The sequence below is a fragment of the Salvelinus fontinalis genome, chromosome 3 (assembly GCF_029448725.1).
Source record: "Salvelinus fontinalis isolate EN_2023a chromosome 3, ASM2944872v1, whole genome shotgun sequence".
NCBI lineage: Eukaryota > Metazoa > Chordata > Actinopteri > Salmoniformes > Salmonidae > Salvelinus > Salvelinus fontinalis.
In genome coordinates, this window is record NC_074667.1 from 61,982,879 (window position 1) to 62,006,109 (window position 23,231).

At 44.3% G+C, this 23,231-nt stretch overlaps 1 protein-coding gene across 8 annotated transcripts in view; it reads right to left on the minus strand.

Annotated features, from left to right (window-relative positions):
* Window positions 1-23,231, minus strand: part of LOC129851288 (gamma-adducin-like) — a 154,219-nt gene that overhangs the window by 46,977 nt on the left and 84,011 nt on the right. Inside the window, exon 1 of one of the 8 annotated variants that reach the window (XM_055917721.1) lies at window positions 3,968-4,334. The exons of 6 other annotated variants lie outside the window; for them this stretch is intronic. The gene's annotated coding sequence lies outside the window, so the exon portion shown is untranslated. Of the gene's footprint in view, window positions 1-2,138; window positions 2,164-3,967; window positions 4,335-23,231 lie in introns of those variants that run through there. One more of the 8 variants, XM_055917726.1, reaches the window with a different exon arrangement.

Genomic DNA, 23,231 nt, shown 5'->3' on the forward strand with positions numbered 1-23,231 from the left:
TAGGACTACAGTATATGAGACTTACTATAAGTGAGGTCTATGATCATAACCTGTATGTTATCCTGTATGACATTTAGGAAGGTCACCATTGCGTCAGCTTCTTGATATCAAGCCACTGCTCCACTTAGGCTTGGTTGGAGCTGACTCTCTTTATCAGCTGAATCATCACACACTGGAACACTTATGTTTCTTCTATGGCACAACTCCAAACCAAACTCCCTCCCTCCGATCCTCAACTCTGTAATTTACATGGACATGAATAAAATCCCAGCTAGAAGAATCTGTTCAAGTCAAAGCAGCTGGACAACTCTCCCTGAAGGTTACAAAACATCACATTCAATGCACCCCCCTCCTCTCTCTGTGTGTGTGTGTGTGTGTGTGTGTGTGTGTGTGTGTGTGTGTGTGTGTGTGTGTGTGTGTGTGTGTGTGTGTGTATCATTGTGTCTGTGTGTGATTGAGTGTGTGTGTATTCAATTCATCCTTTCCCAAAGCCATGCCCTGGTTTATTGAATGAAACTGCAGAGGGCAGACAGGCTACTATACAGCCAACTATAAAGACACAGGCCTTAGGACTACAGCTACCCCGCTGACTACAGCTACCCTGCTGACAGTTATACAGTGAATATGTCATTCTATGGGGAGTAGGGATACGAATGAGAGAGACATTCTATGGGGAGTAGGGATACGAATGAGAGAGAGATTCTATGGGGAGTAGGGATACGAATGAGAGAGAGATTCTATGGGGAGTAGGGATACGAATGAGAGAGAGATTCTATGGGGAGTAGGGATACGAATGAGAGAGAGATTCTATGGGGAGTAGGGATACGAATGAGAGAGAGATTCTATGGGGAGCAGGGATACGAATGAGAGAGAGATTCTATGGGGAGTAGGGATACGAATGAGAGAGAGATTCTATGGGGAGTAGGGATACGAATGAGAGAGAGATTCTATGGGGAGTAGGGATACGAATGAGAGAGAGATTCTATGGGGAGTAGGGATACGAATGAGAGAGAGACCAGACCAGCATAAAGAAACAGGCCTTATACTGTAGGAAACCACTAGCAGTGAATTGATAGGGACCTGTTGGTTGGGAGAAACAGATCAAAAGAGAGGTAGAGATGGAAAAGGAGAAGAGAGAGGGTACGAGATCCTGAGAGTGAGAGGGAGGGAGGGAGAGAAAGAGAGAGAGAATGGTGAACGTGAGAACGACAGAGGAACTGCTGGATGAGTGCAATCCTCTGGGGTCAATCCCTAACAGCTGTGGAGTTGCCAAAATAAAGTTGCACAGCCCCTCACCCCCCCTTTACCCCCCGTATACCCTCCCCAGTGTTGACAACACCAGACTCCCCCTCTGCGACGAACACAAGTCCCCCAGCGTGAATGGAATAACCGCACAACCACAGAAGAACACACACCTCTTTTACGAGGTATACCAATGTGTATTGAATATCTACACAACCACAATAGAAGCAGCAGACAGTCTCACACACACACACACACTTCCGTCAGTGCTTATAACATAAGGCTCCCCGTAAAACCACAACACAACCACAGACCCAGATAAACACAGGACAGCAGTATCCCTGCTCAGTACCCAGTCACAAGATGCCCAGTTCCCAGAGCGCTCCCCCCTTCGCCCTCAATGTTCCCTTTGTCCCCTTCCCAACGTTCCCGTCACTCGGGTCACCCGGTCGACCGGCGGGAGTTTCACACAGCATGACATTTAGTTTCAGAACCAGAGTTAAGGGGTGAGAGGTCAAACGTGAGTTCACACGAATTATAATTAAAAAAATGTAAAAAACACGGACATGATTGGACTGTCAATGATGCTGTCAAGCCCTGACCATAGAGAGCTGTTTATTCTCTATGTTGGTTAGGTCGGGGTGTGATTAAGGGTGGGTTATCTAGGTGAATTATATTTCTATGTTGGCCTGGTTTGGTTCCCAATCAGAAGCAGCCGTTTATCGTTGTCTCTGATTGGGGATCATATTTAGGTAGCCATTTCCCCATTGTGCTTTGTGAGATCTTGTCTAGGTATAGTTGCCTGCGAGCACAACTCCGAGCTTCACGTTTCGTTTGTTCGCTTTATTGTTTTTGTTCTTTAAGATTCTCTTCCAAATAAAAGGATGGAAACATACCACGCTGCATTTTGGTCCACTCCTTTCGACGAACGTGACAGAGGCAGTACCTAAAGCAGTTTATTTCAGTCTTGTGTCTCTGTTGACAGACAAAGCTTTTGTCAGATCAAATTCATCAACTAAATAAATAAATAAATAAAAACCGCTGAGGGGAAGCATACCATGCTGACCGCAAGAGACCGTTTAGACTCAAGAGACTGCTTAAAGAGCGTTTTAACTCAAGAGACTGCTTAAAGAGCGTTTTGACTCAAGAGACTGCTTAAAGAGCACCAGACTGACTGTTATCCGGTTGGTCTCGACTGGTAGCCCGCAGCAAAGTAACAGCAATCTCTGACCCATAGACCTTTCAACCTTTAACCTACTGCTCAGCCGCCGGCCTCACACCCCTTCCACGGATTCAGACATAATGCATCACTATGTGGAGGAGAGTGTGGTCTGAGGAAAGGTCAACGCTTTGTCTGAAACTAAAGCTTAACCACGAAGCCCGAATAAATCACAAATGTGCATAGTGGTATCCGCCGGTGTGCAGAGGCTCTGTTCATTACTCCAGTTACCTCACCTCATGTCAGGGTGACATTTAGCCTTGAACTCCAGCAGGGAGGACAGATTAGATTGCTTTCCATACAGTCCTACAAACCTAACCCCTCCTCTCTTCTGTTGACAGCTATCCTGCTACAGTGTCCCCACCTCTTCCTTCCCCCCCTCTCTCACCCCATAACCCACCCTCTCAATACAATCCAAGGGGCTTTATTGGCATGGGAAACACACGTTAACATGCCAAAGCAAGTTAAACAGATAATAAACAAAAGTGAAATAAACTATATAAAATGAACAGTAAACAATCCAAAGGAATAGAGACATTTCAAATGGTATATTATGTCTATATACAGCTTCTCTCTCTTTCCCTCACTACTATTTGTTATCATGCCTGCTGGATTCTTCGGCCTCTCTTTTAGCCATCACCCCTATTAATAGGGACAGGCTTTTGGGTCGCGTTACCGAACGTACGGGAACAATCCCAGGAAACAATCCCACACACTAATTATAGATGGCTATCTACTGTGCTGCGTGGCTGTACACATTGTAGGTGGGCGGGGTGTGTGTGTGCGCTTTCAAAATAAACAGAGTGAGGACACAAAACCCCACTGAATAATCTATGAGTCAAAGCATGATGTTGTAACCATGTAATGTACATCATCCATGCCGTGGCTGCTGTGAAGTTAAATTACGTAGGTCTGGCCAGGTTAGATTGGCTTGCATGGCTCGGTTACAGCCACAATCAGAAACGTCCGTTCCACCCTTACTAGACAGTTAAGCGTTTCAACTTGAACTTCGACGATGCACTGTAAGCAGAGAACAAGCTCTACTCTTCAGACCTCTAGGTAGTATATTAGTGTACTGAGCAGTAGGCATTCCTACTGTTTAGCTGATGAGTACAGCTAATCTACCTACAGTCTCCATTGACTCAGTGCTAAGCATGTTGAGAGAGGCAACACAACCAACGGGTGTTCATCGTGGAAGCCAGGAATTCCCCCTTAAATTGGCAGTTGAACAAACAGCTTGAAATCGCAAATCACAGCTCACAGGTTGAAATGAGTTCAGTCAACTCATATAGTTGAAGTAGGGATAGTGACAGTCAACTCATATAGTTGAAGTAGGGATAGTGACAGTCAACAACATACACAAAGAAACGGGTTTCAGCTAACTGACCTCGTAGTTTAGTGCTCAAATAGGTTTCATATTCAATTCAGTCCAATTTAAAAACTTGATTCGGTAGGAATAGTCAAGTCGGTAGTAGACACACAAAGAAACACGCTTCGCTAACTGACCTTATTGTGTCGCCTGTACTCAGTCAGCGAATCTGATAGAACCTGGAATAGAAACGCCAGTCAAAACGCATGTCTACTTCCTCGCCTCGCTTAGAAATCCCAGAGTAGATCCACGGGGACGCTGACGACAAATAAAAAGAGGGAGAGAGAGAAAAACCAGTCCGTTCACTGCTTCTTCGTCTCCCTTCTCCAGTTGCTCCTATATGTCGGTCCCGGACCAAACCAACACATGTACTGCCTGAAGACAACAGGGTTGCTGCTAGTCCCAGACTCGACTGCCACACACACTCCCCTCTCTGACTGCTCTGACCGCAGCGGAGGAGAAAGAGAATTCAACAGCTGTGAGTGTGTGTGTGTGTGGGTGTGTTTGTGTGAAAAGGAGCTAAAGGAACCACGTGATAGGCTTAATCCTCTGCCCACTGAGGGAACATACACAGCAGTCTGACCAATCAGGGGCCGGCTGTCACGGCTGTCACACACTTGCCCCCTCCCTTCTCTCTTTCCCTCTCTCCTGCTCTTATTCTAACTCTTCTCTTTCTTTCTCTCTCTCGTTCTATCCCTCTCTTTTTACTTTCTCTCTCTCCTTCCGTCTCGCAGCAGTATTACAGGGCAGTGTTTTGGAAGTATACTGGCAGGTTACAAATCACCATGGCACATCGCTAACACGTTGTCGCTCTAAGGTAACACACGCCAACTGGTTCTATTTGCCATGTTCTACATACCTACTGTACTGGAGAAGGAGGCATTGTGCATACCTGGGGAGGTAGCTAGCTAGAGCATTGAGTATACCTAGTTTGAGAAAATAGTGTGTGTGTGTGTGTCTACAGAAGCACAGCGTGACCACATTTCTGCAGGCCGCAGCCTAAACAATAGACCTTTATCATTCAGATGATCAGGTCAAGGCTGTAAATAAAACGTGGCTCCTTATCAGTGAGGTTTCAGCCTGGTTCTTGGGGACTAACTCTCTTGTGTGTCATTGAGTCTGGTGTCTTCAGCCGAGAGAGGAAATCAAAGGGATGGTCTTCCCATTGTGCAATACTCTATTACAACATGACCAAGAGGTTATACATGGAATCAGACTTTCCCAGACACACATTAACCCGAGTCTTGACAGAAACACTTCCGATGAAGAATCTGCATTGAACATGTTTTTTAGTCTACAGGCGTAATCTGTGCCCAGGAAACCGGCCCAGCGAGAGTAAGCTGATCCCAGATCAGTCTTTGAGTAAGACTGTGTCTTAGCATGAAGAAAATGCTATGGAAACAGAAGACGACCCTTTGCTCTGGTCAACAGCAGTGCATTAGACTACATAGAGAATAGACCCAGACACAGAAGACAGTCTGACAGAGTTATACTTGACTGTGGTAGAGGAGACATCCCTCACTTTGATCATGGAGACAGTGGTGACTGTGTTGTGGTGGGTGGATAGTGTGTTAGATTTGACAAGGCTGTGTGAACGATTAGAGGGGTGTGAGGAGAGTGTTAGTGGTGTGTGTGTGTGTGTGTGTGTGTCAGTAAAAGGGTATTATGCCTTTCCCCTATTTGACCTAGATATTGTGTGTATGCATTGATATGTAGGCTGTGTGCTGTTTTTAAATGTAGTTCTGTCCTTGACCTGTTCTGGTCTATTAATGTTCTGTATTATGTCATGTTTCATGTTCTGTGTGGACCCCAGGACGAGTAGCTGCTGCTTTTGCAACAGCTAATGGGGATCCTAATAAAATACCCCCCATTTTTTTTAAAATAAATGTGTGTGTGTGTGAGTGATTAAATGTCAGTGAATGTGGTTAAGATTAGAGTGGTTGTGATTAAATATTGATAGACACATCTTCTTCCTTGTGATGTAATACTCTGCACGCACACACACACACACACACACACACGCACACGCACACACACACACACACACACACACACACACACACACACACACACACACACACACACACACACACACACACACACACACACACACACAAGCTTATCATCACTTTACAGGGGGGGACAGCAGTCGGGCTATTGATCCCACAGCCAAACCATCCAGCAGCTTAGCCTTTTCTACAAAAACTATTCTACAAAATACTAAATGTAGCCTCAAGACCAACTCAATCAATTCAGAGCATTGGATGGGCTCTGTCACCCTTCATGCCAACTGACTGAGCATTTACTGTATAACTCAACAGTCTAATGCCATCCCCAGCTGGTCCCGCCAGCCCTGAGTCCGGATCTCTCATCCCCTACCACTCAACACACTGACTACCCAATGACAATCAATGGGCTCAATAAAACAGAGCATTTAGAAAGGACAGCTAGTGTTGGGCATTGGCTCTGCTCAGATTTCACATTACCATGGATAAGGGCTGCTGACTAAGAGTTTAAGACAACGAAGAGGCCAAGCAGCCATGACTTTCCTCATTGTATTCATGAAATAGGCCGTCATTGTAAATTGTAACTGACTTGCCTAGTTAAATAAAAGTTAATTCAAATGTTAAAAAATACCAGGGAGAAAGGAGAAACCAGCTGACTGAAATTGAGGTAAAACAAAAGTCTATTGTAAATTCTAGTGATTAATGTAACTACTCCCCATTTTGTCTTAAGGCCAGGCATCACACCTTAATAGGGGGTTCTCTTCATCCTATCACAATCTACTTTTACCAGTTGTAGACACAAATAGTTTCTGTTTATGTTGGTGACGGTGGTATGACAAACTAAAGAAAACGTACATTTTACAGGTTTTTGTACCTTTTTATGTTTCTTTTTGGAAAATATTAATGTTAATGGACCAAAATCAAATCAGATTTTATTGGTTGCGTACACATATTGCAGATGTTATCACAGGTGTTGCGAAATGCTTATGTTGCTATCTCCAGCAGTGCAGTAATATCTAACAATACACCCAAATCCCCCAAAAATAAAAGAAATTAATTAAGAAATATAGAAATATCAGTCCGGAATATAAATATATATGTATATGATGGTGTGTATAGACATTATGGACACCAACAAATCTCTAAATGGATGGGTAGATGCAAAAATGTCATTTCGCCTGTGGTGCCTGGTCAAAAGTTGATGCATTTTGTAAGTTTTGCAATCATACTCTGATACTCCCCTCTGACCTCTTTTGCTGGGTGTTCCATCGTTTGAAGTCAGAGTCGTTCTTTTAACTATTCCTATCTGACCCTGGATGGTTCTCCTCTCTAAACTAAAGCCTTTCAAACTGAATGAGTTGTCTTTCCCAAACATGACCAAACCACCCAACTCTTTTGATGTGTGGTTTAGATCGGCGGCCATTTTATTTTTCCAACACGGTCCCAACATGAGGTAAAGTGTTTGCATTCCTCTCCCCCTGCATCAGTGAGTGAACAACGACGTACCCCCTTCTCCTGTTTCCCAGAAGTGTTGAGATGGGAACGCTGACAGAATGCTGATAAAACGGTTTACGGGAAACGGACACCAGTAGGTACTGTAGGCCTGGCTGGCTTCCTGTGTCTCTGTGTTGTGTTATGGTGTGTGATCATCTGTACAGCGTTATAGGGGTCAGTAGGAGGACTAACTAACAGAGATGGTCCTCCTACTGACCACTATGACACTACACTATCTCTGTTAGTCCTCCTACTGACCACTATGACACTACACTATCTCTTTTAGTGTAGTGTCATAGGGGTTAGTAGGAAGACTATCTCTGTTAGTGTAGTGTCATAGTGGTCAGTAGGAGGACTAGCAGAAATAGTGTAGTGTCATAGTGGTTAGTAGGAGGACTGACAGAGATAGTGTAGTGTCATAGTGGTCAGTAGGAGGACCATCTCTGTTAGTTAGTCCTCCTACGGACCCCTATGATACTACACTATCTCTGTTAGTTAGTCTTCCTACTAACCCCTATGACACTACACTAACAGAGATAGTGTAGTGTCATAGTGGTCAGTAGGAAGACTAACAGAGATAGTGTAGTGTCATAGTGGTCAGTAGGAGGACTAACAGAGATAGTGTAGTGTCATAGGGGTCAGTAGGAGGACTAACAGAGATAGGTTAGCGTCATGGTGGTCAGTAGGAGAACTAACAGAGATAGTGTAGTGTTCCTAGTGGTCAGTAGGAAGACTAACAGAGATAGTGTAGTGTCATAGTGGTCTGTAGGAGAACTAACAGAGATAGTGTAGTGTCATAGTGGTCAGTAGGAGGACTAACAGAGATAGTGTAGTGTCATAGGGGTCAGTAGGAGGACTAACAGAGATAGTGTAGTGGCATAGTGGTCAGTAGGAGGACTAACATAGATAGTGTAGTGTCATAGTGGTCAGTAGGAGGACTAACAGAGATAGTGTAGTGTCATAGTGGTCAGTAGGAGGACTAACAGAGATAGGTTAGCGTCATGGTGGTCAGTAGGAGGACTAACAGAGATAGTGTAGTGTCATAGGGGAGTAGGAGGACTACCAGAGATAGTGTAGTGGCATAGTGGTCAGTAGGAGGACTAACAGAGATAGTGTAGTTTCATAGGGGTCAGTAGGAGGACTAACAGAGATTGTGTAGTGTCATAGGGGTCAGTAGGAGGACTAACAGAGATAGTGTAGTGGCATAGGGGTCAGTAGGAGGACTAACAGAGATAGGTTAGCGTCATGGTGGTCAGTAGGAGAACTAACAGAGATAGTGTAGTGTTCCTAGTGGTCAGTAGGAAGACTAACAGAGATAGTGTAGTGTCATAGTGGTCTGTAGGAGAACTAACAGAGATAGTGTAGTGTCATAGTGGTCAGTAGGAGGACTAACAGAGATAGTGTAGTGTCATAGGGGTCAGTAGGAGGACTAACAGAGATAGTGTAGTGGCATAGTGGTCAGTAGGAGGACTAACATAGATAGTGTAGTGTCATAGTGGTCAGTAGGAGGACTAACAGAGATAGTGTAGTGTCATAGTGGTCAGTAGGAGGACTAACAGAGATAGGTTAGCGTCATGGTGGTCAGTAGGAGGACTAACAGAGATAGTGTAGTGTCATAGGGGAGTAGGAGGACTACCAGAGATAGTGTAGTGGCATAGTGGTCAGTAGGACTAACAGAGATAGTGTAGTTTCATAGGGGTCAGTAGGAGGACTAACAGAGATTGTGTAGTGTCATAGTGGTCAGTAGGAGGACTAACAGAGATAGTGTAGTGTCATAGGGGTCAGTAGGAGGACTAACAGAGATAGTGTAGTGTCATAGTGGTCAGTAGGAGGACTAACAGAGATTGTGTAGTGTCATAGGGGTCAGTAGGAGGACTAACAGAGATAGTGTAGTGGCATAGTGGTCAGTAGGAGGACTAACAGAGATAGTGTAGTGTCATAGGGGTCAGTAGGAGGACTAACAGAGATAGTGTAGTGTCATAGTGGTCAGTAGGAGGACTAACAGAGATAGCAGGTTAGGGTTGACAGGTTAAGAGCATTACAGGGAGTAGTCAAATGAATCACCTAAAGCTAACAGAGCAAACATATCTGGCACCCAGGCTAAAAACCTTCTCCCCCCCTGTAATCTATTAACATGAACTGAATATTGCTCTGTTCTACTATTGCTTCATTACATCCATGAAGTTAAACCATAGTGAAAGATAGCAATATTTAGTTTGGGTTTCAGGCTAGCAATCTGTACCTCTACAGGCCTGAACACAACAGAGCAGTATGTCATCATGACATAGAGAACACACCCCCAGAGCTGCCACGCCTGTCTTAACACACTACAGCCTGTCTAGGTTTATATTTCTAGGACAGCGATCCTAAGTAACCCACTAATCCCTGTTCCAGAGGTACGTGTTTCAGGGTAGAGGGTAATGCTGTCAGAGTGGGTGTGTTTCCAGTTGAACAGGATACACATGGTATACACTGTCCAACTCAATGCTTACTGGCAGATTGCTTTTTGACAACGCAACAACAATATCAGACAATAAAAGTTAGGAACATAAAGTAAATGGCTCAGTAGAATAGAATAAACATTCTAGCATAAGTATAATACAGGAAGGCACAATTTATAGTCCAATATTTCCACATGCATCAGGGCAGGGGGGGTTGGGGGGCAAGTGTTTACACTGTTCAGTATTAGCAGTTCTAAATAAGAGTCTGGTAGCAGCAGCTGTGATGTGTGTGTAGCATGAGTATATTGTACAGTGGGGCAAAAAAGTATTTAGTCAGCCACCAATTGTGCAAGTTCTCCCACTTAAAAAGATGAGAGGCCTGTAATTTTCATCATAGGTACACTTCAACTATGACAGACAAAATTAGAGAAAAAAAATCCAGAAAATGACATTGTAGGATTTTTAATGAATTATTTGCAGATTTTGGTGGAAAATAAGTATTTGGTCACCTACAAACAAGCAAGATTTCTGGCTCTCACAGACCTGGAACTTCTTCTTTAAGAGGCTCCTCTGTCCTCCACTCGTTACCTGTATTAATGGCACCTGTTTGAACTTGTTATCAGTATAAAAGACACCTGTCCACAACCTCAAACAGTCACACTCCAAACTCCACTATGGCCAAGACCAAAGAGCTGTCAAAGGACACCAGAAACAAAATTGTAGACCTGCACCAGGCTGGGAAGACTGAATCTGCAATAGGTAAGCAGCTTGGTTTGAAGAAATCAACTGTGGGATTATTAGGAAATGGAAGACATACAAGACCACTGATAATCTCCCTCGATCTGGGGCTCCACGCAAGATCCCACCCCGTGGGATCAAAATGATCACAAGAACGGTGAGCAAAAATCCCAGAACCACACGGGGGGACCTAGCGAATGACCTGCAGAGAGCTGGGACCAAAGTAATAAAGCCTACCATCAGTAACACACTACGCCACCAGGGACTCAAATCCTGCAGTGCCAGACGTGTCCCCCTGCTTAAGCCAGTACATGTCCAGGCCCATCTGAAGTTTGCTAGAGAGCATTTGGATGATCCAGAAGAAGATTGGGAGAATGTCATATGGTCAGATGAAACCAAAATAGAACTTTTTGGTAAAAACTCAACTCGTCGTGTTTGGAGGACAAAGAATGCTGAGTTGCATCCAAAGAACACCATACCTACTGTGAAGCATGGGGGTGGAAACATCATGCTTTGGGGCTGTTTTTCTGCAAAGGGACCAGGACGACTGATCCGTGTAAAGGACAGAATGAATGGGGCCATGTATCATGAGATTTTGAGTGAAAACCTCCTTCCATCAGCAAGGGCATTGAAGATGAAACGTGGCTGGGTCTTTCAGCATGACAATGATCCCAAAAACACGGCCCGGGCAACGAAAGAGTGGCTTCGTAAGAAGCATTTCAAGGTCCTGGAGTGACCTAGCCAGTCTCCAGATCTCAACCCCATAGAAAATCTTTGGAGGGGGTTGAAAGTCCGTGTTGCCCAGCAACAGCCCCAAAACATCACTGCTCTAGAGGAGATCTGCATGGAGGAATGGGCCAAAATACCAGCAACAGTGTGTGAAAACCTTGTGAAGACTTACAGAAAACATTTGACCTCTGTCATTGCCAACAAAGGGTATATAACAAAGTATTGAGATAAACTTTTGTTATTGACCAAATACTTATTTTCCACCATAATTTGCAAATTAATTAATTACAAATCCTACAAATTGATTTTCTGGATTTTTTCCCCCTCATTTTGTCTGTCATAGTTGAAGTGTACCTATGATGAAAATGACAGGCCTCTCTCATCTTTTTAAGTGGGAGAACTTGCACAATTGGTGGCTGACTCAATACTTTTTTGCCCCACTGTATATGTCAGGGTAATGTTTAACGCAGGGTAACTACGTTTGGTTCATTTCCTGGGACACTGAACAATGCATTCAGTGTCTGTGCAGCTGTGTGTATTATGACAGTAGTCACACACACACACACACACACACACACACACACACACACACACACACACACACACACACACACACACACACACACACACACACACACACACACACACACACACACACACACACACACACACACACACACACACACACACACACACACACACACACACAGGGGAGAGATAATGTAGAGAAGGAGGGAGACGGAGGAGAGATAATGGAGAGAAGAAGGGAGAGATAATAGAGAGAAGGGGGAGACAGTGGAGAGATAATGGAGCATGAGGGAGAGAGTGGTCCTGCTGTGTTTACTCAGAGATTGGTTACTTCATCTTCTTCCTGTGTTGATGTGGATGGAGATGGTTGTGTGTATGTACAGTTGAAGTCGGAAGTTTACATAAACTGAGTTTAAATGTATTTGGCTAAGGTGTTTCACAATTCCTGACATTTAATCCTAGTAAAATTCCCTGCCTTAGGTCAGTTAGGATCACCACTTTATTTTAAGAATGTGAAATGTCAGAATAATAGTAGAGAGAATGATTTATTTCAGCTTTTATTTCTTTCATCACATTCCCAGTGGGTCAGAAGTTTACATACACTCAAATAGTATTTGGTAGCATTGTCTTTAAATTGTTTAACGGGTCAAATGTTTTGGGTAGCCTTCCACAAGCTTCCCACAATAAGTTGTGTGAATTTTGGCCAATTCCTCCTGACAGAGCTGGTGGAACTGAGTCAGGTTTGTTGGCCTCCTTGCTCACACACACTTATTCAGTTCTGCACACACATTTTCTATAGGATTGAGGTCAGGGCTTTGTGATGGCCACTCCAATACCTTGACTTTGTTGTCTTTAAGCCATTTTGCCACAACTTTGAAAGTATTTTTAGTAGGATTAAATGTCAGGAATTGTGAAAAACTGAGTTTAAATGTATTTGGCTAAGGTGTATGTAAACCTCCGACTTCAACTGTACCTCTGGGCCGTACCTATGATGACTGAACACATACCTCTGGGCCGTACCCATCATGACTGAACACAAAAAAGTAGCAATTCCATTTCCTTGCCTCAGTGCATGAGCGTGGCAGCTGTGAGGTGGGGGCTTGCATCTATACTCAGTAACATTATTTCAATGCATCTTTATGACTCTTGGGCACTAGGATTTACAGCATATATAAGGTCAGGTCACAATTCATTACTGTCATGTTACCTGGGGTGAACCAGTCAGCAGCTGTTCATTCATAGTATATTAATATACTGGGTTTCTGTCTGCTGTGTGTATTGAGTGATGGGGCTATCAGCCACAGGTTGACTTCAAACCAAACACTGCTACCTGGCTGCACCACCACGCTACCAATGGATAGCAATCAAAGTATTCCCTGTGTGTACAACACGTATCGGTCAACCCGCCCTTTAGGGATGGTTTTGTGAAGGAACACACACACACACACACACACACACACACACACACACACACACACACACACACACACACACACACACACACACACACACACACACACACACACACACATATGTTTCCATGGAGATATTGTGTATACATGTATTTACTCTAACTGATTGTGTTATGGAACAGTGTCTACAGAGACACAGAATGTTACTGTAATAGGAATGATCCACCCTCGACTTGGCCTCTATGTTGCTCATAGTGGAGAGAAAGAGAGAGAGAGAGATAGCGGGGGACTGGGAGAGGGAGAGAAAGAGAGAGAGAGTGCGAGAAAAGTAGAGAGAGATCGTGGTGGATAGGGAGGGAGAGAAAGAAAGAAAGAGGGAGAGAGAGTGCGAGAGAGATAGCGGTGGACAGGGAGAGGGAGAGAAAGAAAGAAAGAGGGAGAGATAGTGGTGGACAGGGACAGGGAGAGGAAAAAGAAAGATACAGAGAATTAAAGCGGTGGAGAGAGAAAGAGAGACAAGAAGACTGGATACAGCTTGGATTGTCAACGAGGGAACACTAGATAAAGGGGTTGGGAATACAACATCTTTGTCGTTGTCTCAGAAGACTGGCTCTTAGAAGTTAACAACAAACAAATGACTAAGCTACATTTTTTACATCACAGGAAGAACACTTCAATGACAATATCAAAGTCCCAAAGTTCAGACTCAATGAAGGTACAGTAGCACATAAACTATCCAAGACAACATGTGCTTTGGAGGCCAGATTCCCACCAGCCATCAAAGACGTCAAAAGAAGGGCATTGTATTCTCACATCTGACACACGGAAGGTCAACGGTCAATATGAAAGCAGTAGAACTAGGCTGCGCTAGGCAGCGACCCTAAAACATTGTGTGTGTGTGTGTGTGTGTGTGTGTGTGTGTGTGTGTGTGTGTGTGTGTGTGTGTGTGTGTGTGTGTGTGTGTGTGTGTGTGTGTGTGTGTGTGTGTGTGTGTGTGTGTGTGTGTGCGTCCGGGCGCCAACAGACACGTTGAATCGCAACCACAACATGAAGCCTAATCAGGAACAAACAATTAATATGGTGTTTATGATGCTTCTCTCTCATCAAGATGCTGGATTATAACAGTCTGTTACTGGTGCGAAGAGATACGTAATCAACATGGTGTGTGTGTTAACCGATAGAACAGTGAATCAGTTATTATCTGTTGATAATGATGGTGCTTCCGAAACATGAAGGGAAGTGAGAGGTGCCATGATGTCAATCAGTGTAATTAAGGATAACGAGAGTGGAAGCCCACTCAGAAACCACACACACACACACACACACACACACACACACACACACACACACACACACACACACACACACACACACACACACACACACACACACACACACACACACACACACACACACACACACACAGCTAATGACCCCTATAATCATGCTCGGTAATGACAGACACATACTCTTTTTTAACGAACTCCTGTTGCTTTAACCACGTAAACAAAAACAACCTCTCCGCAGACCCAGGCTGGCTAAGTGCTACCCTATATACCTCCCTGAGTCTCTAACTTTACACAAAGTAGGTTATTCTAAACAGACCCAGGCTGGCTAAGTGCTACCCTATATACCTCCCTGAGTCTCCAACTTTACACAAAGTAGGTTATTCTAAACAGACCCAGGCTGGCTAAGTGCTACCCTATATACCTCCCTGAGTCTCTAACTTTACACAAAGTAGGTTATTCTAAACAGACCCAGGCTGGCTAAGTGCTACCCTATATATCTCCCTGAGTCTCTAACTTTACACAAAGTAGGTTATTCTAAACAGACCCAGGCTGGCTAAGTGCTACCCTATATACCTCCCTGAGTCTCTAACTTTACACAAATTAGGTTATTCTAAACAGACCCAGGCTGGCTAAGTGCTACCCTATATACCTCCCTGAGTCTCTAACTTTACACAAAGTAGGTTATTCTAAACAGACCCAGGCTGGCTAAGTGCTACCCTATATACCTCCCTGAGTCTCTAACTTTACACAAAGTAGGTTATTCTAAACAGACCCAGGCTGGCTAAGTGCTACCCTATATACCTCCCTGAGTCTCTAACTTTACACAAAGTAGGTTATTCTAAACAGACCCAGGCTGGCTAAGTGCTACCCTATATACCTCCCTGAGTCTCCAACTTTACACAAAGTAGGTTATTCTAAACAGACCCAGGCTGGCTAAGTGCTACCCTATATACCTCCCTGAGTCTCCAACTTTACACAAAGTAGGTTATTCTAAACAGACCCAGGCTGGCTAAGTGCTACCCTATATATCTCCCTGAGTCTCTAACTTTACACAAAGTAGGTTATTCTAAACAGACCCAGGCTGGCTAAGTGCTACCCTATATACCTCCCTGAGTCTCTAACTTTACACAAAGTAGGTTATTCTAAACAGTGACCTGGGCTCCTGGGTAGAAACAAGCCTGGCTGCCAGTCTCTCTACTTTAGCTGACCAGTGTGTGGTTGTCATGCCAAACGAGTCCTGCTACAAAGCAACATTCAGCCATGGAACACACAACCAACCGTGCAAAAACTGGTTGAATCAAAATTGTTCCATGTCATAAAAAAGTATAATCAATGTCATGACTGATTGGATTTGATTTGCAAAAAGTAATCAAACGAAGGGATTTTTGTATTTTCTTCACTAAAACGTGTAATCTAAATCCAATAACAAGGTGACTTTCTTGTTGATTTCACATTGAATTCACGTTAGTTAACTCAACCAAATCAAATCTAAACTAGACGTTGAAATGACATCTGTGCTCAGTAGGAAACTACTCCCAGAAACAGTCCTGAAAGACCAAGCCAATCAGACAGGTTTTGATTTGTTCAGCAGTTCTTAAAATCTTCATATGTATATGAACCTAGCACTCCTATGCACTGCAGTATAGTACACATAACAACCCACAACATCCAGCGACTCAGCCAGCGATGGTGCCAGTTCAACACTCCCTGGGCGGCGAGAGGGGCCCAAGATGGGAAACCAGAACCCTGGTTGAGATGCAGCAATCTGGGCTAAAGGAATCTGGAGGGGTGCCTGTAGTGGCTGTGGCGTAGTATGCAGCTCCATGCCTCTAGGGTCTCTAGTCTGTCAGTCTGCATCCCAAATGGCACCCTATACCCTACATAGTGGGCCCTGGTCAAAAGTAGTGCACTATGTAGGGAATAGAGGTCGACCGATTAATCGGAATGGCCGATTAATTAGGTTCGATTTCAAGTTTTCATAACAATCGGTAATCAGAATTTTTGGACAGCGATTATGGCCGATTACATTGCACTCCACGAGGAGACTGCGTGGCTGGCTGACTACCTGTTATGCGAGTGCAGCAAGGAGCCACGGTAAGGTGCTACCTAGCATTAAAATTATTTTATAAAAAACAATCAATCTTAACATAATCACTAGTTAACTACACATGGTTGATGATATTACTAGTTTATCTAGCTTGTCCTGCGTTGCATATAAATCGATGCGGTGCCTGTTAATTTATCATTGAATCACAGCCTACTTCGCCAAACGGGTGATTTAACAAGCGCATTCGCGAAAAAAGCACTGTCATTGCACCAATGTGTACATAACCATAAACATCAACGCCTTTCTTAAAATCAATACATAAGTATATATTTTTAAAACAGCATATTTAGGTAATATTGCCTGCTAACATGAATTTATTTTAACTAGGTAATTGTGTCACTTCTCTTGCGTTCTGTGCAACAGATTCAGGATATATGCAGCAGTTTGGGCCGCCTGGCTCGTCGCGAACTGTGTGAAGACCATTTCTTCCTAACAAAGACAGCCAACCTCGCCAAACGGGGGATGATTTAACAAAAGCGCATTTGCGAAAAAAGCACAATCGTTGCACAAATGTACCTAACCATAAACATCAATGCCTTTCTTAAAATCAATACACAGAAGTATATATTTTTTAAAACCTGCATATTTAGTTAAAATAAATAGAGGGGCCAGTTACATTAGACGTTATTGTTGTCATATCGTTTTCTTCACTGCATTGCAGGCATTAGCAGGCAAAAGACCATGTTAATAATGCAGATTCATGGGGTACGACACTGTTGTGTTCCGCCTAAAGCCGTCCCTCCAGAAAATGTGTGGGTTAAATTAGTGTTCCGCGTTGCCACTGTCTAATAACGGAGGTAAAAAAAGAACGATAGCAAAAATGTGTTACGTAAAAATGATTTCATACTCCACATTTAGGGGGGCCACAAGGGGGTTCAAAATTGTTGTCACAGGGGCACTGCGCTGTTTATGACTTCAAGCCTATCAACTCCCGAGATTAGGCTGGCAATAAATACTATAGTGCCTATAAGAACATCCAATAGTCAAAGGGATATGAAATACAAATGGTAGAGAGAAATAGTCCTATAAATCCTATAATAACTACAACCTAAAACTTCTTATATTGAAGACTCGTGTTAAAAAGGAACCACCAGGTTTCATATGTTCTCATGTTCTGAGCAAGGAACTTAAACGTTAGCTTTTTTACATGGCACATATTGCACTTTCACTTTCTTCTCCAACACTTTGTTTTTGCATTATTTAAACCAAATTGAACATTGTTCATTCAGTATTGTTGTAATTGTCATTATTACAAATATATATATATATATATATAAAAATCGGCCGATTTAATCGGTATCGGCTTTTTTGGGTCCTCCAATAATTGGTATTGGAAAATCATAATCGTCGACCTCTAGTAGGTAATGTGGTTGCATTTGGACTTCAGTCTCAGTCAGCAGTTAATTTACAAGGCAAATGTTCCTACTGGACCGAACCATGGGCCATGTGCAGGTGTCCCTGGTCTGCCATAGAGAGGAGCAGAGACCTAGTCTAGACTAAAGGGAGAAGGCTGGCTTTAGGTTTACACAGGCAGGTGGACTGTGCAGTACAGGACTGTGATACGGACAGAGGTTGATTTAGATGCATAACAAAATCATGTGTGATGTTGAATGATTTGCAGAGCAGACTTTCTAATCTAGGGCATAGCCTTCCGGATGTTCAGTTTTCATGGCAAATCCACCATGTCTTGTGAATCTGGAGAGATGATCAGCTAGTCATCTAGGTTATATACGCTCTATTTCAAGGCACAGTTAGGAAATAAAATTCCTCTTAGCACAAACCAACAACCCTCCTCTCTATCACACACATTGGAGGAAGCATCTGGGGTAGGAAATTGACGCTAAAGCCTCAATTACAAAGAGGATTTTGTGTTTTTTTGTGGAAAAACAACAGGCACCCAAATCCCATGGTTGAAGAAAAATTACTGTCTATAATAAGACATAATCCTCCATTCCCCCAAATCCTGCTTGTCAAATGAAGCATTTCACTGTCGAGGACATAACTAAACCACAAGGTAGTCTGGGAATGGAAAGAATTTCAGAACCCTTGGTTGCATGGAACGTTTTACTGAAAAATGTGTTTGTTCTCTATGATTGTGTTCCGTATCTGTTGTGCTTCCGTAGTGTATTGATGTGTGTATGTTTTGTAATTACAGGGATTTCCCCCAAAAGAGGCCTTGATCTCAGCATGACTCCCTGTCAAAATAAAGGATCGATAAATAAAACAATGGAGTCAAGGAGAACTTTAGAATGTCTTATCTAAGTACTATCCTTTTTTGTTACCCTACCCCTAATCCTCCTCGACCCTACCCCTAATCCTCCTCGACCCTACCCCTAATCCTCCTCGACCCTACCCCTAATCCTCCTCGACCCTACCCCTAATCCTCCTCGACCCTACCCCTAATCCTCCTCGACCCTACCCCTAATCCTCCTCGACCCTACCCCTAATCCTCCTCGACCCTACCCCTAATCCTCCTCGACACTATCCCTAATCCTCCTCGACCCTACCCCTAATCCTCTTCGACCCTACCCCTAATCCTCCTCGACCCTACCCCTAATCCTCCTCGACCCTACCCCTAATCCTCCTCGACCCTACCCCTAATCCTCCTCGACCCTACCCCTAATCCTCCTCGACCCTACCTCTAATCCTCCTCGACCCTACCTCTAATCCTCCTCGACCCTACCCCTAATCCTCCTCGACCCTACCCCTAATCCTCCTCGACCCTACCCCTAATCCTCCTCGACCCTACCCCTAATCCTCCTCGACCCTACCCCTAATCCTCCTCGACCCTACCCCTAATCCTCCTCGACACTACCCCTAATCCTCCTCGACCCTACCCCTAATCCTCCTCGACCCTACCCCTAATCCTCCTCGACCCTACCCCTAATCCTCCTCGACCCTACCCCTAATCCTCCTCGACCCTACCCCTAATCCTCCTCGACCCTACCCCTAATCCTCCTCGACCCTACCTCTAATCCTCCTCGACCCTACCTCTAATCCTCCTCGACCCTACCCCTAATCCTCCTCGACCCTACCCCTAATCCTCCTCGACCCTACCCCTAATCCTCCTCGACCCTACCCCTAATCCTCCTCGACCCTACCTCTAATCCTCCTCGACCCTACCCCTAATCCTCCTCGACCCTACCCCTAATCCTCCTCGACCCTACCCCTAATCCTCCTCGACCCTACCCCTAATCCTCCTCTACACCTACCCTAACCCACTCTAATCCTACCCCCACTCTAATCCTACCCCCACTCTATCCTACCCCTAATCCTACTCTACCCTACCCCTAATCTATCCTACCCTACCCCTAATCTATCCTACCCTACCCCTAATCTACCCTACTCTACTCCTAATCCTACCCTACTCTACTCCTAATCCTACCCTACTCTAAACCTACCCTAACCCTACCCTGCCTCTAATCCTACCCCACCCTACTCTAATTCACCCCTACCCCACTCCACCCCTACCCCTAATCCTACCTTACTCTAACCCTACTATACCCTACTCTAATCCTCCCCTACCTCTAATCCTACTCCACCCTACTCTAACCCTACCCTAATTCACCCCTACCCCACATCCTACCTTACTCTATCCATACCCTACCCCTAATCCTACCCCTAATCCTACCCTACCAATAATCCTACCCTACTATTCCCTACCCTACCCCTAATCCTACCCCACTCCTACTCCACCCTACTCTAACCAACCCCTAATCCCACCCTACCCTAACCCTATTCTACCCTACTCTTCCCATCTCTACTCTATCCTACCCTACCCCTAATCCTACCCTACAAATAATCCTACCCTACTATTCCCTACCCTACCCCTAATCCTACCCCACCCCTACTCTACCCTACCCCACCCTACTCTAACCAACCCCTAATCCCACCCTACCTCTAACCAACCCCTAATCCCACCCTACTCTAACCAACCCCTAATCCCACCCTACCCTAACCCTATTCTACCCTACTCTTCCCTTGTCCACCCTACCCCACCCTACTCTAACCAACCCCTAATCCCACCCTACCCTAACCCTATTCTACCCTACTCTTCCCTTCTCTACTCTTCTCTATTCTAACCCTATCCTACCCCTAATCCTACCCTACCCTACGGCTGCTTTCCAGATTTAGCTACACAGCAACACCACAGAAACATCTAGCATCCCTCTAATCATGCAACACCTGGAGGACATTTCAAAACGGTTTAAAATCTTGAAATAAACACAATCTATGACTGACCTTCACATGACCCTAGGTTCATGGAAAGGCCAAACTCTCATCCTCTGCTATTCTCTGAAAAACAGACACATGAAGACATTGTGGAATGGAGACAACCAAAACACAAGCACACTCCCCTTTTCAAATTGACCTCATTCTCTCTGTTAGTCCAACTAACTTGTCCGTAGTTAAGTCAGTCACAAGGTATGTGTTTAGCAAAACAGGACACAAGTGCATTGGTTTGACAATGTGAAAGTGAATTTACTTCTGAATGCTGTCACTCATATACTCAGTACAGACTGAGACACCATTGAGACACATCGATGCCAAGAGCTCCATTCAGACAAATTAAATCAGATTATTTGATTGAATTGTACTGAGTATATGAGTGAAAGCATTCAGAAGTAAATTCACTTTCACATTGTCAAACCAATGCACTTGTGTCCTGTTTTGCGAACCACATACCTTGTGACTGACTTAACTACGGACAAGTTAGTTGGACTAACAGAGAGAATGAGGTCAATTTGAAAAGGGGAGTGTGCTTGTGTAGTCTCCATTCCACAACCCAAGGAAACAGACGTTTTGGATGTGTTGGTGTGTGTGTGTCCATGATGTAATGTAACACTACAGGAGGCAGTGGTCTTTCTCACACGGCAGTCCGCATGACATCCCTCCCACCTCACCCCAAAGGCACCCCCACATGAGGATCTCCATAGCAACCCCAAAACAAACACTGTATGCATGATGTGGCCACCACACCCCAGGACCAGAGAGAGACAATCAGAGAAAGAGAGAGAGACAGTCAGAGAGAGAGAGAGAGACAGTCAGAGAGAGAGACAGTCAGAGAGAGAGAGAGTCAGAGAGAGAGAGAGAGAGAGAAAAAATATATATAAAAAAGGAGTATAGAGAAAAATGTAAGGAGAGAGAGAGAGCAAGAGAGACAAACAGAGAGTAAGAGAACGAGGGAGGGGGAGAAAGAGAGAGAGACAGTAAGAGAATGAGGGAGGGGGAGAAAGAGCGAGAGAGACGGGGATAGATGGAGACATCACAAGGGATTCCTCTAAGCAACATATGGTATAATTTAGCTACGCTACAGATCAAATCCATTCATAAAGCTGAAGAGACGTTTGGAAAGATAACCCTCGTCAAGAAACTATAGACCATATGCAAACACTTACTGTCTGCTATAAAGGGCCAAACAGACTGATACTGAACTGTTATAACCTTTGTAATGTGTGTATGAACTAAACACTGTGTCCAAGTTGGAAGAACTAAAGAAGAAGCTAATGACTCTTGTTTTTCATCAGAGGCTAGAAGATAAAAACCATGAGAGTCCGCCTTCTACTCACGTTTAAATGCTTCAAAACGTCTCAAATGAGACAGCTGGAGACAATGATACTTTTGTTTATCAAAGTAAAAGGATTTTAAAAACTCCTCCTTCTCTGACCCACTTTCATGACCCTGATCTGGTCCCATTGGAGTTGTGCGTCACGTGAAAGGACCCAATCTAAAGAAGAGGTGGACTCTGGGAGTAAGGTCCTACCCACCGCTGCTTCTCCTCTTTTCCCGCTCTCCCATAAGCCTTTAGTGTCTTGAGAGTTTAGACCAGCAACCTGGACAAAGTCCTGACACAGCAGATATACAAAACCCAAGACTCTTCATTGTGTTTCCAATCCCCCTCTCCACTTTGAAGACTTTGAGTAGGGACACCGCCAATAAACCTGCGGTGGTATCAAGGTCAGAGAAAAGAACTGGGCTGGTTATAGTGGGTGTAGGAAGGCCATGTGTGGGTAACAACATGACTCCCTCGTTCAACATCAAGGACGCTGGCGTTTACTGTAGGTCTGTCTTTTGTGTTGGTTGGTGGTTCTGGGAAAGAACATCAAACCCAAACTTACAAAAGACATTCCAAAGTATCTTTGTGGGGGCACATAAAACCATCCACAGTGGCGCCAAAGTCTTTGGAAACAGGCCAATATGAATGCCCTTACATAAGATCCATCCACCACGCCTGCTTGGCCTGACACTAGTAGAAAATAGAAAATGCAAATACATACAGGACACTTTCCATGTGAACTTCCTCACACAACATCCACTATGAAAGTCCTTCCTTACCTGACGTTCATCTACCATGTTTTCCTGCCACTAGTGGAAAGAAATGACAAAGTAAGCTTTGTCACTGATGTGAGGTCAAAGGTTAGGTGTCAAGTCAACCTCCTTTTGATGTAGAGAGCAGAATGACAGAACCAGCACAGGAAACTGACCAGGGAAACCAACTCATCTCTCAAATACAGTCAGCTGACCTCTCCCTCTCTCCATCTCTCTGACTGCTCTCTGACACTGCCAGAAGAGAGAAGAGAAAGGGCCCCTGGGGGCCGGGCGGAGAGTGAGACACTTATCAATACAAAGCATCCATCACCACGGAAACACCCGGAA